This window comes from Ceratotherium simum, chromosome 24 (assembly GCF_057802395.1).
Source record: "Ceratotherium simum simum isolate JZ-2026a chromosome 24, ASM5780239v1, whole genome shotgun sequence".
In the NCBI taxonomy this organism is placed as follows: Eukaryota; Metazoa; Chordata; class Mammalia; order Perissodactyla; family Rhinocerotidae; genus Ceratotherium; species Ceratotherium simum.
The window spans coordinates 47,991,472-48,009,586 of NC_141923.1; the positions used below are offsets into that span (position 1 = coordinate 47,991,472).

Sequence of the window (18,115 nt, forward strand, 5' to 3'; positions counted from 1 at the left end):
ACTAGAACAGATGGACCTAGTAGATACATACAGAGCATTCCATCCAAAAACCGAAGAATACACATTCTTTTCAAATGCACATGGAACATTCTCCAGGATTGATCACATATTAGGCCACAAAACGAGTCTACATAAATTTAAGAAGATTGAAATAACACCAAGCATCTTTTCTGACCACAACGGTATGAAACTAGAAATCAACTATAGGAAGAAAATCAGAAAAGCCACAAATACATGGAGATTAAACAAAATGCTACTGAACAACGACTGGGTCAACGAAGACATCAAAGAAGAAATCAAAAAATACCTGGAGAGAAAATAAATGAAAATATAACATGCCAGAATTTGTGGGATACAGCAAAAGCTGTTCTAAGAGGGAAGTTTATAGCAATACAGGTCTATCTCAACAAACAAGAAAAATCTCAAATAAACAATCTAACAATGCACCTAAAGGAACTGGAAAAAGAAGAACAAACAAAGCCCCAAATCAGTAGAAGAAGGGAAATAATAAAAATCAGAGCAGAAATAAATGAAATAGAGACCAAAAAAAAATAGAAAAAATTAATAAAACAAAGAGCTGGTTCTTTGAAAAGATAAACAAAATTAACAAACCTTTAGCTAGACTCACCAAGAAAAAAAGAGAGAAGTCACAAATAAGTAAAATCAGAAATGAAAGAGGAGAAATTACAACAGACACCTCAGAAATAAAAGATTATAAGAGAATACTATGAAAAGCTATATGCCAACCAATTTGACAATCTGGAAGAAATGGATAAATTCTTAGAATCATACAACCTTCCAAAACTGGATCAAGAAGAAGTAGAGAAGTTGAATAGACCAATCACCAGTAAGGAGACCGAAACAGTAATCACAAACCTCCCCAAAAACAAAAGCCCAGGACCAGACGGCTTCCCTGGTGAATTCTACCAAACATTCAAAGAAGACTTAATACCTATCCTTCTCATACTCTTGCAAAAAATTGAGGAGGGGGGGAAGCTCCCTAACTCATTCTACGAAGCTGACATTACCCTGATACCAAAACCAGACAAGGACAACACAAAAAAAGAAAATTACAGGCCAATATCACTGATGAACATCGATGCAAAAATCCTCAACAAAATACTAGCAAATGGCATACAACAATACGTTAAAAAGATTATACACCATGATCAAGTGGGATTTAGTCCAGGTATCAGGGATGGTTTAACATTCGCAAATCAATCAATGTAATACACCACATTAATAAAATGAAGAATAAAAATCACATGATCATCTCAATAGATGCAGAGAATGCATTTGACAAGATACAGCATCCATTTATGATAAAAACTCTGAATAAAATGGGTATAGAAGGAAAGCAGCTCAACATAATAAAAGCCATATATGAGAAACCCACAGCTAATATCAACCTCAATGGTGAAAAACTGAAAGCTATCCCTCTAAGAACTGGAACCAACAAGGATGCCCACTGTCACCACTCCTATTTAACATAGTACTGGAAGTCCTAGCCAGAGCAATCAGGCAAGAAAAAGAAATAAAAGGGATCCAAATTGGAAAGGAAGAAGTGAAACTGTCACTATTTGCAGATGACATGATTTTATATATAGACAACCCTAAAGAATCCACCAGAAAACTTTTAGAAGTAATAAATGAATATGGTAAAGTTGCAGCATACAAAATCAACATACAAAAATCAGTTGCATTTCTATACACTAACAACGAAGTAGCAGAAAGAGAAATTAAGAATACCATCCCATTTACAACTGCAACAAAAAGAATAAAATACCTAGGAATAAACTTAACCAAAGAGGTGAAAGATCTGTACTCCAAAAACTATAAAACATTGCTGAGAGAAATTGAAGAAGACACAAAGAAATGGAAAGATATTCCGTGCTCTTGGGTTGGAAGAATTAACATAGTTAAGATGTCCATACTTCCTAAAGCCGTCTATAGATTCAATGCAATCCCTATCAAAGTTCCAACAACATTTTTCACAGAAATAGAACAAAGAATCCTAAAATTTATATGGAACAACAAAAGACCCAGAATAGGTAAAGGAATCCTGAGAAAAAAGAACAAAGCTGGAGGTATCACACTCCCTGATTTCAAAATATACTACAAAGCTATAGTAACCAAAACAGCATGGTACTGGCACAAAAACAGACACACAGATCAATGGAATAGAATCGAAAGCCCAGAAGTAAACCCACACATCTATGGACAGCTAATCTTTGACAAAGGAGCCAAGAACATACAATGGAGAAAAGAAAGTCTCTTCAACAAATGGTGTGGGAAAACTGGATAGCCACATGCAAAAAAAAATGAAAGTAGACCCTTACCTTAGACCATACACAAAAATTAACTCAAAATGGATTAAAGACTTGAATGTAAGACCTGAAGCGATGAAACTTCTAGAAGAAAACATAGGCAGTACGCTCTTCGACATCTGTCTTAGCAACATATTTTCAAGCACCATGCCTGACAGGGCAAGAGAAACAACAGAAAAAATAAACAAATGGGTCTACATCAAACTAAAAAGCTTCTGCACAGCAAAGGAAACCATCAACAAAACGAAAAGACAACCTAACAATTGGGAGAAGGTATTTGCAAACCATACATCTGATAAGGGCTTACTCTCCAAAATATATAAAGAACTCATGCATCTCAACAACAAAAAAACTACCAACCCAATTAAAAAATGGGCAAAAGACCTGAACAGACGTTTCTCCAATGAAGATATACAGATGGCCAAAAGACACATGAAAAGATGTTCAAAATCATTAACTATCAGGGAAATGCAAATCAAAACTACGATGAGATCACCTCACGCCCATCAGAATGGCTATAATTACCAAGTCAGGAAACAACATGTGTTGGAGAGGATGCGTAGAGAAGGGAACTCTCATACATTGCTGGTGGGAGTACAAACTAGTGCAGCCACTATGGAAAACAGTGTGGAGATTCCTCAAAAAATCAAGGATAGAACTACCATATGATCCAGCTATTCCACTGCTGGGTATTTATCCAAAGAACTTGAAAACACCAATGCATAAAGATACATGCACCCTTGTGTTCATTGCAGCGTTATTCACAATAGCCAAGACTCGGAAGCAACCTAAGTGCCCATCAAGGGACGAATGGATAAAGAAGATGTGGTATATATACACAATGGAATACTCCTCAGCCATAAGAAACGATGAAATCCAGCCATTTGTGAAAACATGGGTGGACATTGAGGGTATTATGCAAAGTGAAATAAGTCAGAGGGAGAAGGTCAAATACGGTATGATTTCCTTCATTAAGTAGTAGATAATAACAACAATAAACAAACACATAGAGACAGAGATTGGATCGGTGGTTACCAGAGGGGAAGGGGGGAGGGAGGAGGGCAAAAGGGATAATTCGGCACATGTGTGTGGTGATGGGTTGTAACTAGTATTTGGGTGGTGAACATGATGTAATCTATGCAGAAATAGAAGTGTAATGATGTACACCTGAAATTTATACAATGTTATAAACCAATGTTATTGTAATAAACAAAAAATTAAAAAGAAAAAAGAAAGAGATAGAGAGATAGAGGGAGAGAAGGTGGAAGAAAAGGTATGAGAAGTTCTCCTATTTTAAGATCAAGAGAACCACATTCACATAGCTTTAGTGATACCCAATATATGGAGTCCTTTTTTCTTTTTTTTTTAACAGCTTATTGAGACATAATTCACATACCATGCAATTCACTATGTAAACTGTACAACTCAACAATTTGTAGTACATTCACAGGGTTGTGCAACCACAATCTAATTTTAGAGCATTCTCATACTCCCAACCTCCCATCTCCTGGCAACCACTAATCTACTTTTGTTTCCATAGATTTGCCTGTTGGGGACATTTCACATAGATGGAATTATACAATAGGTCGTCTCTCATGAGTGGCTTCTTGCACTTAGCATGTTTTCAAGTTCCATCCATATTGTAGCATATATCTATATTTCATTCCTTTTTATTGCCAAATAATATTTTGCTGTATGTATATACCACACTTTGTTTATCTATTCATCAGCTGATGGACATGTGGGTTGGGTCCTCTTTGGGCTGTTATAAACTATGCTGCTATGAATATTTGTGTACAAGTTTTTATGTGGATGTATGTTTTTAAATCTCTAGAGTATATACCTAGGAGTGGAATTGCTGAGTCATATGTTAACTCAATATTTAACATTTAAGGAACTGCCAAACTGTTTCCACAGCAGCTGCACCATTTTACATTCCCACTAACAATGTGTAAGGGTTCCAATTTCTCCACAGTCTCACCAACAGTTATTATCTGTGTTTTGTATTATAGCCATCCAAGTGAGTTGAAGTGGTATCGCATTTTGATTTTGATTTTCATTTCCTTGATGATTAATGATGTTGATCTTTTCATGGCTCATTGGCCATTTCTATATCTTCTTTGAAGAAATATCTATTCAGATCATTGGCTCATTTTTTAATTGGGTTATTTGTCTTTTTATAATTGAGTTGTAAGAATGCTTTATATATTCTGGATACAAGTCTATCATCAGATATATGATTTGCAAATATTTTCTCCCATCCTCTGGGTTGTCTTTTAATTTTCTTGATAGTATTCTTTGTAACACAAAAGTTTTTAACTTTAATGTAGTCCAATTTATCTATTTGTTCTTTAGTTGCTTGTGCTTTTTGTGTCATATTTTAAAAACCATTGCCTAACTCAGGGTCATGAAGATTTACTTCTGTGTTTTCTTCTAATAGTTTCAGCTCTGAAATGTATGTCTATGACCCATTATGAGTAAAGTTTTGTATATGGTGTGAGGTAGGCATCCAGCTTTATTATTTTGTATGTGGCCATCCAGGTGTCCCAGTACCATTTGTTGAAATGAATCCTCTGTCTCTATCAAATTGTCTTGGCACCTTGTCAAAGATTAATTGCCCATAAATGTAAGCATATATTTCTGGATTCTAAGTTCTATTCCATTGATCTATATGTCTATCCTTATACCAGTACCACGCTGTCTAGATTACTGTATTTTATAGTAAGTTTTGAAATTGGGAAATGTGAGTTCTCCAACTTTGTTCTTCTTTTTCAAGATTGTTTTGGCTATTCTGGGTCTCTTGCATTTCCATATGAATTTTAGGATCAGCTTATCAATTTCTGAAGAAAAAAAAGCAAGCTACAATTTTGATATGGATCAATTTGAATCTGTAGACCAATTTGGGAGGTATTGTCGTCTTGACAATATCAGGTATTCCAATCTGTGACTATGGGATGCTTTTCCATTTATTTAGATCTCCTTTAATTTCTTTCAATATGTTTTATAGTTTTCAGTGCACAAATTTTGCACTTTCTTGTTAAATTTATACCTAACAATTTTATTCTTTTGATGCTATTGTAAATGGAACTGTTTTCTTAATCTCATTTTTGAATGTTTATTATTAGTGTATAAGAAATACAATTGACTTTTGTATATTGATATTATATCCTGCAACCTTGTTGAATTTGTTTATTACTTCTAATAGTCTTTACTTTTTAGTGGATTCCTTAGGACTTTCTATATACAAGACCATTCTTTCTACAAATAGAAATAGTTTTACCTTTTCCTTTATCATCTGGATACCTTTTATTTCTCTTTCTTTCCTAATTGCCCTCCAATACAATGTTAAATAGAAGTGATGAGAGTGGACATTCTTGTTCTGTTCCTGATCTTGAGGAAAGGATTTTTGTGTCTATATTCATAAGTAGTTTTCTTTTCTTGTGGTATCTTTATCTGGTTTGTTCTGTAATGTCTGTCTCACAGAATGAGTTAGGAAGTGCTCCCTTCTCTTCTATTTTTTGGAAGTGTTTGTGAAGGATTGGTGTTAATTATTCTTTAAATGTTTGGTAGAATTCACCAGTGAATCCATCTGGTTCTGGGCTTTTCTTTGTGGGAAGTTTTTTGATTACTAATTCAATCATTTTACTTATTATAGGTTTATCCAAATTTCTTTTTCTTATTGAGGCAGTTTCAGTGACTTGAGTCTTTCAGGGAATTTTTCCATTCCATCTAAATGATCTAATTTGTTGGCAATCAGTTGTTTATGGTATTCCATTTAATCCTCTTCATTTCTGTAAGGTCAGTGGTGATTTCCCTCTTTTATTCCTGATTTTAGTAATTTGAGTCTGCTCTCTTTTTTTCCCCTGGCCCATCTATCTAAATGTTTATTAATTTTGTGGATCTTTTTGAGGATCCAACTTTTGGTTTCATTGGTTTTTCTATTCTCTATTTTACTTATTTCCACTCGAGTCTTTGTTATTTTCTTCATTCTGCTTGCTTTAGGTTTAGTTTGCTCTTCTTTTTTTTTTTTTTTTTTTTTAGTTTCTTCAGGGACAAGTTAGGCTGTTGACTTGAGATCTTTCTTCTTTTTTAATATAGGCATTTACAGGTATAAATTTTCCCTGAGCACTGTGTTAGCTACATCCTATAAGTATTGCTGTGTTGTTTTTATTTTCATTCATCTCAAAGTATTTTCTAATTATTCTTGAGATTTCATTTTTGGCCCTTTGATTATTTAGGAGTATGTTGTTTAATGTCCACATATTGGTGAATTTTCCCAGTTCCCTTCTGTTATTGATCCTGATTTAATTCCATGAGAGTCCTTTTATTTTCAAGTACTTTGAAGTATCCAATCAAAATTACTCTTGTTGCAATCGCACTCTAGATGTAAAAACAAAAAAACCAAAGCCTGTACCCAAATAAGTTTGAACAAAGCAATTTAAGGACTGAACTCTGGAAGGAGGAAAAATGTAATAAGCATCCGGTGATTTTTTTCCCAGTGAACCTAACTCTTATTATTTATTTTAAAATTTAAAATGCATATAAAATACCTTCAAGATTTTCACAGGGAACACCTAATTTAGACAATTCAAAAATACCAGTGAGAATAAAGAAATCATAGATTTTTAGATAGAGAAAAGGTGGGGTGGGGAGGACTAAAAAATATGAGTGGTTTCTCCAATTTAGTTTTAAGTGATTTCAAATAACAAGACTTCTACCACTTCCCTTGGCAGATTTATAGAACTTGTGTAAGAAATATTTTTCTGACATTCAGGCTGAGTTTTCCTTTTCTCGATTTCATGTCAGGCATAGCTGTGTCTCTGTACACCACCCCAAACAATTCCTCTCCCTATTTAGTTTGAATTTCAGCTCCTCAAGGACCTGCAGAAGGCTATTCTACCCCCTTCTCTCATTCTTCATCCAAGTCAAACATATTGAGGTCTCTTAACCAGTCTTCTTAAGCCAGCTATTATATTTTTGAATTTCTGTTCTTTGAATTTAGTCCAGTACATTCACTCTTTATAATTCATGGGGACCCTGAACTGTATATGAGTCATAAGGATGCACTCTTGATGTCACATAAGCAACTGTCCACCTCTGTGCTCCTGGCATTTTACTTGAGGTATGAAGCCCAAAATAGTACTTAAAAATAAGAAAAAAAGATGCTTGTTTTCCATTACCAACCACAGGTGGTTTTCAGTCTCACTGCTTTCCAAGTACTGAATCACCATCCTTTTGGATGTCTGTCATTTGGATTATTTTTTTCCCTCTTTCAGGCGGCAGAAATAAGCAAGTTCTTTCCCTGGCTCTCTCAACAGTTCATCTGGTCTGGTTCAACCATTCACAGCTGAGGCCTGCCAAGTTTACAAGTGCACGAGTTCTTCCAGAGCCCGCTTGCGTACTCTGGCTCTCTCTGAAACCCTGGGGCTAATGTATACCTTTATATGCCTCCCAATGGCTCAGCAGATTCCCAAGCACAAAGTCTGATTATTTTGCATGCTTTTAAAAATCCAGCTAAAAGTGTAAGATATTCTCTAGCTAATGTTTAGAATGGTATTCTCTAAAAGGTTCAATAGTCCTTGGATTCCAATGGTGTGTAAGTACTGGTAAAAGAAGGTAATAGTACACAGCAAGTACTAGTACTAACACAGAGTCTAAGCTTCAGACATTCGCCCTCTCAAGACTGTTGATGACTGAGCATTTTGCCCTGATTTCTACCCACTGATTTTTATGAGCAAAATATACTGACATCTCATTCATTTGAATTCCACTAATTGAGAATGTAATGTTGCCTGGGCTGAAATTTATCTTTGCCCTATGGATAAAGATTTCCTAAGCAAATAAATACCATGTAGGCTGGGCTGGTACATTTGGCACATCTGAAGGAATAATCGTGCCTGAGAACTGTAACACACAAATTACTGGGTATTTTCTCCATGACTGTGTCTTTTGTATTCATTAAAGCAGGGTTGGTAGCATCTCTACTTGAAAGAGTGTGTTAAAAAATTAATGTGAGTTACATATGGAACAGAGAAGACTGTATTTCTTTTCAAATGGGAGTTCAGATTTTTCTTTACTTCCCACAGCATTGAAAAAATTATATGTGTGTCATTCATTTAGGTTCCAACCACAGATACAAAGCCAGGATTCCAGAATGGAATCTATCTCCTACCATACTAGTTTACTTTCACTTAACATTTTGCCTTCAGTGTTCACTCCTTTGGTCCAAAATAACTCTAGAAGTGTTATCATCACATGACTCCTTTCAGATAATGTATTTGTTAAATTGCAAGCCCTTAAGAGCAGAGATTGGGTCTGCGCCTCTTAGCACGATGCATTTCATATAGTATGGCCTCAAGTAGTGTAAGTTAATAGACAGGCAAGACTTGAATTCCTTATACCAGAGGAGTAAATAATAGAAATTTCAGGCATTCTGGGTGACCTTTTGAAATGAGTGTGACTTTTCATTCTATTTTAAATTATACCGCAAAGACTTTTTATTTGCTTTTCCAACAGGTAGGGTATCACAGAGCAGTGTTTAGGAGAATATGTAGCCATATATTGGCTCAGATAACTGGACCTAGAGAATAAACATTCTCTAGCAAAAAGAGAAAATAGAACCAGCAGCAAGACTAGACACCCAACCCAAAGAGTCCAGGACAGTGCATGTTCAGGTCAGATAAATGACAAACCCAGATATACAACTAATATCCTAGAACTAGAAGGGACCTCAGAGAGCCCTCTGCTCCATCCCTTTGTTTTCTAGATCCAAGTATTGAGACCAAGAGAGATTAAGAGACTTGTCCAAGAATGCAAAAGCAGCACTAAAGCCAAGACTAAAGCACACTTTTCCTGTCCCCCAATCCCATGCTCCTCCAGCTACGTCCCAGGCTCATTATTTATATTGCCAGTTGAGTAGATGATCTTCCATATAAACCTAAAGACTTGTCACTGACTCAGATTTTTTAAATTTGAATAGAAAAAACATTTATTCATAACTAACTCAAAGGAAGCCTAAATTTTATACTTTACATAACATTATTTTGTTCTTCCTTATGCCAGGTGTCATAGTTAATTACCCTTCATGATATCCTCTAAAATTTTTGCTTTAAAATGGTCATTATGCTACCACAGGGCAAAAAAATATGTAAAGTAACTTAACTCCCCTGACTAGGATGGTAAGTAGGCTAACAGGCTGTCTATGAAGGAATACCACTCAGTGAGCCAACTCAACTGTTTATATAAGTTGATGAATACACAGAGCCTCCCAGGTACAGGGCTGGTCTGCCATTTCTTGGGGAGCCCAGAGGACCTGCAGGAGAACAGTTACTATTGTTACTGGCCATGATCTCATTTGGATGCTATACCTGCACAGCAGGCAAAACAAAAGGCCAAAAGTAGATTCCAAAAGAGAATAGCAGACCCTAACTATACAATTTCTCACATGTCTAATGAGCAATAGCAGGTTTTTCCTCTATTTTCTTAAAGCCCAAGGTTTCTTACATTTCCTAGAACTTTGCCAAGGAGTGGGTATTCATGTTGGTGTCAAGTATCAGGAATACAGATTAGAAGCCAACCTAGTAGCCCCAGGAAAAACGGTGAGATGCTTTCCCACACCTCAGCACCTCCTCAACACCTTTGTCCTTTCTCAGGCTTCTGTTTCCTCCAAAAGTATCTCGTGTCCTCAGGATCCTGATAAAGGCTTGTGGCAGGGATGGTAAATATATGATGTGTGTGCCCCTAGTCCTTGCCTGCTGTGCCCTTGGCAGACATTGCTAAACACGATTCTTTCCCCAATGGATGTGGCCTCCCAGATGATCTCAATACAGAATTCCAAACAATCGTTCCTAATCAAACATAGCACACAAGATAAAACCTGCTTACCATCCCTGGCTTAAGGTATCATCTCAATCCAAAAGAATTGGCCTGGAGGGAAAACTCTTGAACTCCAAAAGTCTCCAATAACTCAATGGACTTGGACAATAATATGCAAAATAACAAGCTGCAAGGTTGATATTTCTCCCCTCAAATCATACCATCCTAATGAAGAGGCAGTCTGTGTTTGCCAAGACAAAATAAGGAAGCCTTTGAGAATACTGTACCCTAGGGCTAGAGACCCTTCAACAACCAGAGCTAATACTTGGGGGCTCTAGGGCTCAACAGTCTCACCATGTATTCCCATAACACAGTGGTTCTCAAACTTTCGCAGCCATCACTATCACTTGGAGAGCTTGATAAAACACAGATTGCTGGGCCCCATCCTCAGATCTCCTGATTCAGTTGGGTTTAGGTGGGGCCCAGAATTTGCATAAATAAGTTCCCAAGTGATGCTGACACTGCTGGTCTAGGGACTATACTTTGAGAACCACTGCTGTAATCTATTGTACTGGGGATTCCATCCTTACCCTTGTTCCTAACCCTGCTCACCTTAAACCACATTCCTAAGGTCACAGAGGTCTAAAAAGCAATTCCAGTTGTCTTCTCTCCATCTCTATTCTCCCTGGCCTCTCAGCAGTATTCCATTCCAATATTCACTCCTATCTTAGCTGCCTTAATGCTGAACCTCCCAGAGTTTCCTCCTAAATATACTATTGAATAAATCTTCAGTATCCCATTACATCCACAGAAATCTAAGATTTGGTCCTTAGTTCTTCTCTCTTTCTGAACCTACTTTATCTCACCTATTTCCATGAATGACTTCAGTAACCACATTAATTTCAATTAAATCTGCATCTCCTAAATAAGTATCTTCATTCCTGACTTTTTCCATCTTTACATTCCTCGCACATGGCACAGTGCCAAATCTCCATTTAACATGATCCACATGGAATCTACCTTTCCAGTCTTGCCTTACCCCATTCCACCAAATGAATTACGTACTGAGAGCTATGCTTCCTACAGGTTTTGCTTCCAAACTTGTGGGTGCCATGCATCCTGTGCCTCCACCTGAAAGGCCCTCATACCTATAGCTCCTTGTTCAAATCCTACACAACCACCAAAATCCAATCATGTGCTGCCACCTTTATGAAATCTTCCCTGATTACCCCAACTGATAAGTTCTCTACCTTTTCTCAACTCTCTGGTAAGCACTTGTCACATGCAGCCTCTATTATTCTCCTACGTGCAAACACTCTCCCTCCTATTCTGAGGGAAGCCCCCTAACTGCAAGGCACATCTTGGTGTCCACATGGTCTCCTAATTTCCAAAACGATCCTGATTGCTGGTATCTGAACCAATTATCCTCATCAACATGCTCATATATGTCACACCATGTGTTTTAATTTTGGGTTCAGAGCGTGTTTCCCAAAATAAATAATGCATGATTTATTCTGGGTCATTATCATACTTCTCTTGGTATAAGAGCCCCCCAGAAACATCACAAATACACCCTTGATAATAGTCTAATGCTTTCCACTTTAGCACCAGCTGTTCTTTGTCACAGAGACCTAGGAGAGAGTGCCTGCCCCAACCCCATCCAGCTAAATGTGTTAAAGATTTAACCTGCATGTTCAGCCCCAGCTAGACCCTGAGCCAGTTCTAACCCACCAGCATGGTGGGCCATCAGCAGCCCCACTCCAACCAGTATGTAGAGCCCAGGATTAGACTTCCTGTTACCAGCACGATATCCTCTGGCCCTGAAGGGATCTACTGGAGCCTATGAGCCTGCTGATATCAGTCTCCTTACGAAGCCCTGCTGAAATCCTACCCAATCTATATGACTTTGCTTTCTTCTCCAGTTCCCACTTTTCGTTCTAGTTCTTTCTGCTCTGAGCCACAGTCTTGATTGGGTGCCTACAGCTGACCTAGCCCCCACCAGGCACCTCTTTACAGGGGCCTGGACCCTGTCACTATTCCTCCAGGCCTCCAGACAGGCCCTCCTTGACAAGAGTGCTAACTTCTAACTATGAGTGTCGCAGCTTCCCAGGGATCTCCACTGTTGACCTCTACTCACCAAATTAGAGCCTACTCAGCATTTCCAAGGACTCCTTGGATGTAGTGATTTGGGCAGCCTCAGAGCCACACTGTTGTGGCTAATGATAGTGATCCAAACGACACTGCCCTTCCAAGAGCCCCAAGGCCTGGATGGCTATCATGGCCTTACTTCCCATGGCATCCCTTGGCCCTGGGTCCACTGTTTCTCTTGGATTTCCCTCTGTGTGGGGTTGAGAAAGGCCTCAGTGATGCTACTACTGGCTCTGTAGGCTCTACCATATGCTCTTCCCAGGGGTTACATGAGTTTGAACCCACCGCCTCCAGTTCCAACCTAGCTGTCATCTCATGAGGAATGAGACACACCACACCAGTCACAGAGGGTGAGCTCTCCTCGAGAGCTTCCTCCTGCCCAAATTCTTATTTTCTAGTCAAGGTGATGTAGGTCTCCCTGCGACCCTACTCTCCTCCCAACTAGCTTCAGAATAATTGGAAGAACTGGGTTGTGGGAGATGGGGAATCTGGGTCTTATCTTTTTGAGAAGCCTCAAAGACTGAGAATTCTTGCCCTGAAATTTTCACCCACCCTCAGGGTGCCAAATATTGAATCCCCACCAATGACCATCCAGAAGCCCCACTGCTTCCAGGGTCGGGCCAGATGTCTGAACAGTTGTAGGGAGGGTGGTTCTGGTCCTCAGCTCAGACTGTTCATGTTTATACACTGGATTTGTAGGATTTTCAGATTCCCCTGGAGGCAACTTCAATAGCTCCTCAAAATAACGGAACTCCTAAACAAGGTTTAGCACATATAGGAAACAAAGACACACACACCCCATAATCACCAGGAGTGACATTCAAATTCAACACCTGGCAGCCATTCATTAATGTGACTGTTTGCCAACATCCTTAAAAGAATAAAACTTCAGGACCATGTTGCTGGAATACACTGTTATTATATCTGGCAAATCTTTTTCCACGCTGTTGCCCATGAAAATAAGCCATCTGCTGATCCAACACTGCTAATAGGACAGTTTCAGATGGAGGACCCCAGTTGTCAACCTTCTCAAACTTCTACTTGTATTTATGACTTGCTATTGTCCAACTATTCTTTCATTTTATTTAAAATAACCCAGGAAACATGAATTTGAGGGCTATCACATAACACAGGCTGCTTTGGGTGCTGCAGTAATCAATAATAGCAGAGGATTTGAGAATTTACAAAGCACTTTTCCCATACTTCATCTAATTTAATTATATATACCTAATTACCATATATAGACCATATCAGTGAAAAGGTAGCAGTCTTACTTCTTAACTCCTTCCACCCAGCAAGCTATTCTGGATCCCTCTCAAGTCAGCTCTCTACCAAAAAATGGAAATAAGAAAACTCAGTGGCCCAGGAGCTTCCGGCAACCAGTTTATAGAATCAATTTATCTAACTGCTTCACTTGTCCCATTACAGGCCCCCAAGGCCTCTACCCTCATCCCACCATCTCCAAAAAAAAAAATTAATTTATTAAAATTTCCCCCAAATAAAAATGCCTTAAATCACGACTCCTACTAAATTTGAGGGCTAGTTCTAATGTTGGCATTAAAATAAATAAAAAGAGTAGACTTTTGTTTGGATACTCTCATGATTTGGACTGTTAGTCACGAACACCCCATACAAACAACTTTTCAAATTGACCTTTCATACTCCTGTCACTTCCATGTTAAATCATCCATGACTTCCAGCCATCCCACATACTTTGTACTGACAAACATCTAATTTGCAAATGGAGCTGGGTGACTTGGGTAATTTTTCACTTAAGCAGTAATACTTTTGTCCAGTGCCATCTAAGTCAGCAACCAAATTTAAATCCACAGCATATTAAAAGAGTTTTTTTAAGAAAAAAAAGAAAGAAAAATTCTTGTCCACATTATTCTTCTACAATGCATCTGAATAATTGCTGGACTATAAGTAGAAGATGCAAGAATGACTAATTCTGTTTTGATTCCATCTCTTCAATGACAGAGGAAATCCCTCTGTACAAACACTAAGCTAAACCATAACAGCTGGACTTGAGGAATTTTATCTAGAACATCTACATGAAACAAATAAGAGTGCCAACCTTGAAAATGGAAAAATAACTCCCAAAGGAATCTGGTTTTATAACTATCAACTCAGGGGACTTGTGGTTTAAAAGAAAGATTTAAACACAGACTTGGTTTAAGAGAACACTCACTGGAAATCATCAATGCTAATAAAATGCAAAAGAAATTTACCCTCAATTACTTTATTCTGGAAAAAGTTCTGCCTTTTGTGACTGAAAGAGAGCATACGCATCATCTATAGTTAGAATCTTTCTTTTAGAAACTTGGTTATATCTTCAGAAATTCGTCAGCTAAATTAAGCCCCAGCCATAGAAGAGAGAAATGTGCTGTTCTATACTGGGAAAGGAATGAGTGAACAACTGGATTGAATTTTCCAGGGAAGCTGACAGTTAAAATTGTTTTCTTTGGTATATCCCTTTCTGTCAGTTGTTTTTGAGCTCTCCAAGGGAAGAAAAAAGTTAAGAAGGCTGATTCAGTTATTTCCAAATCTCACTTCCAGTTTCCATCTTTAATAAGATGGAAGACATGACTTAACTTTAATGTGTGTAACATAAACAGAATCATAAAAGGGAAAGAATTAGAATAGTCTGGAAGAATCAGTGTCCAAGGCAGGAGAATGCCACAGCTGATTTGCTCTTTTTATTGTTGTTTTTTTTGTATTGTTTACTGCAAGGAGAAATTCTCCGTCCCTCTGCTGCTGATTCCTCACCCTCCATTACAATTGTTGGGAGTTCCAATTTCACAAAGTTATTACAATATGGCCACAAATAATCCATCTTGTCAAGTCCATCTTTGGGATTGAAGATAAAGTTGGAGCTGAGTTGCTACACACATCTGGAGAAGGTTCGTTACTTGTAATCGTGAGCCGCTCTGTTAATGCACCCATGAGAAAGGGGCTGACAGGCTGCATATTTCTGCAAACTGTTCCCAGAAAGAACCAATTTCCTGACTTCCATGTGGTGTCAATAATGGAGGCATGAGATGGAGCAGTGCTTATGAAATACTAAATCTGCTTACAGGACCAGCTAGAAGCAAATTCAGACCACCTGTGAGAGGGAGCCTCGCCGTGGGTGCTCAGACTTGGGCACACACGTGGCACATGTGAATGATATGCTCTAATCTACATATTTGGGCTTATTTGCCACAGAACCTCCTAACAGTAGTAGTACCAAAAAGAGAGAGACAGAGAGAGATGCAGTAAAACACATTTCTGCACATTTAGAATTGAAACAGTTCAAATCACTGACATTATTACATTTACTATCATAAGCAGCCAAAGTTCATCTTATTCATCGAGAAAAAAGTGACTGATGTTTCATGGCATTAGTATTAGATCATTTTGGTTCTTGCCAATAAAAACAAAGCTTTAGTGTTTCAATGTTTTAATATCATGATTTAATTCTCTCAATGATATTAGGACCAAGAAGCTCAACCAACATGAAGACTCCATCAAAATTCTTGAGTCAAAACTATGGTTCTACAATGAGTTCACCATCCTGACCTCCCATTTCACAGCATATATTTTTTATGCTTGTGACTTTCCAAATATGGGTTCTTAACATTGCAAATGTAGTTTCCTATCACTAACTTGTGTTCAAGGGTTTGTCTAAGTAAATAGAAAAACATCTGGGCTCCTTCTACTGGCAAAAGGAAGAGATATTTGACCTAAGATCAGATTCTGAGACTTGAACGTTAACTTGGTCTTTCCACAGAATGTCTCTTATTTTCCACAACTCTCTACTGAGAGAGTTCAGCTTGAGTACTTTTATGGGAAGGATAGGACTAAGCACGTGTCCCAGTAAGACATATGTCCCAGTTGGTTTTCCTTACCCCCAAACTTTACCCACAGGTCTAACCTATTCTTGTCTAAACAAAGGGATAAGAGTCAAAGGCTAGAGCAAACCTTTAAGGTCTCAATGAGCCTGTGGGCAATAGCTCCAAGTTTCTCCAGACAGGAGAGTGTGCAGGATATGGCTTCAGCTGGGAGCCTGTCAGAGCTTTCAGTCTGTCCCATCAGCAATTCGAGGCCACCATCAGGGATTCTAGTCTGAGATTTCCAGGGCTTCAAACAGAGCCCCTACCTAGGACTCCCTAGAGTCTGGAGCTACAGCAGTCTGCAGAGCGGCATCTCGGCCTCAGCTCCATTTCTGACTTGGCACAGCCCTCCACAAACAGAACAGCCCTGCATCTAGGGGCAGAGTGGAGACCACCCAGACCCCAGAGGACCAGCAGTGTGGCCGCCTGTCCTGGCCCAGCTCTGGGTAGCACCATTCCCAATGTATCTCACGTGAATGGCACACCCCAACTCACCGCTCCACTGAGAGAGTGCCCCCTGAAGTCGTGCAGCGAGGCAGGCCTTGGCTTCTAGTCTACCTCTTCCTGAAATTTCCATTAAAACTCAAGAATAACAAACCTAATCCCTGATCAGCTTTTGACTAAGTATTTTATTAAAATTAAACTTTCTCTGTTTTCTTTTTTAATTGAAAAGTTAAACTTCTATGTTGGACATAAATAATTGTTCTTCTTCAAAACATCCTGGCAAAAATATAGTTATTGCCCAAGTATAAGAACCAAAGCCTGTATAATAAGAACAAGGCCAAGCATAAGAACCAATAGTCTTCCTCCTCAGAAGTTCAATGCTTCTTAGAATTTTAGACTTTTAGAACTGAAAATTATATGGTAATATGTCCACACAATGACTTAGACACAAATGTTCATAGCCACAAAATTCATACCTGCCCAAAGCAGAAGCAATCCAAATGTTCCCAACTGGTGAATGGAGAGACAAATGTGGTATGCCCACGCAACGGACAACTATTCAACAACGAAAAGAAAGAAAAGTACTCATCCATGCTACAACACAGACAAACCTCAAAAACAATATACTCGATGAAAGAAGCCAGACACAAAAGACTGCATACTGTATGAAGCTGTCTATATAAAATGTCCAGAAAAGACAAATCTGGAGAAAGAGAAGGTAGATTCATGGTTGCCAGGGGTTAAGTGTGAATAGGTTATGACTACAAATGGCACATCTTTTGGGGGTGATGAAAATGTTTCAAATTTGGATTGTGGTGATGCTTGCCCCACTCTGTAAATTTACTTTAGAAACCACTGAATTGTACACTTTAATGAAAAGATTGTATAAAAACAAGAATGGCTAACATGTATTGAGACTTTACTCTGTGTGCAGGAGCCCTATAAAGTATTTATACACATTCTCTTATTTCATCTTCACAACAGCCCTGTTAGATAGGTGCTATTATTATTCCCATTTTACACGTGAGAAAACTGAGGCCTAGAACCATTAAGTTACTCTCTCAGAGTCACACAGCTCATAAATGATGGAATGAGGACACTAGTCCAAACTATCTGACTCAAGAGTTTAACCATGTGCTCGCTTCGGCAGCACATATACTAAAATTGGAACGATACAGAGAAGATTAGCATGGCCCCTGCGCAAGGATGACACGCAAATTCGTGAAGCGTTCCATATTTTTAAGTACAATGATGTACACCTGAAATTTTTACAATGTTATAAACCAATGTTACTGCAATAAACAAAAAATTTAAAAAAAAAAATTAAAAAAAAAAGAAAAAAAGAGTTTAACCACTATGCCAGAGCTTCCCAAAAGGTGTTCTTCAGCATACTGGCATGCCCTGGATTTGTTAGAGGTGTGGCGAAATAGGGATTCTCTCCACTCCCTGGTATCATCAGGCAGGACCTAGAGCAGGCGGAACCGCAGGCCTGTCTCTTCAGGCCAC

General features: G+C 38.4%; 1 non-coding gene across 1 annotated transcript; it reads left to right on the forward strand.

Moving 5' to 3' along the window:
- The first annotated feature begins 17,743 nt into the window (after positions 1 to 17,743).
- Positions 17,744 to 17,850, forward strand: LOC147913951 (U6 spliceosomal RNA). Its single transcript, XR_015556277.1, has one exon. It is a non-coding gene; the product is annotated as a U6 spliceosomal RNA (small nuclear RNA).
- The last annotated feature ends 265 nt before the right edge of the window (positions 17,851 to 18,115 follow it).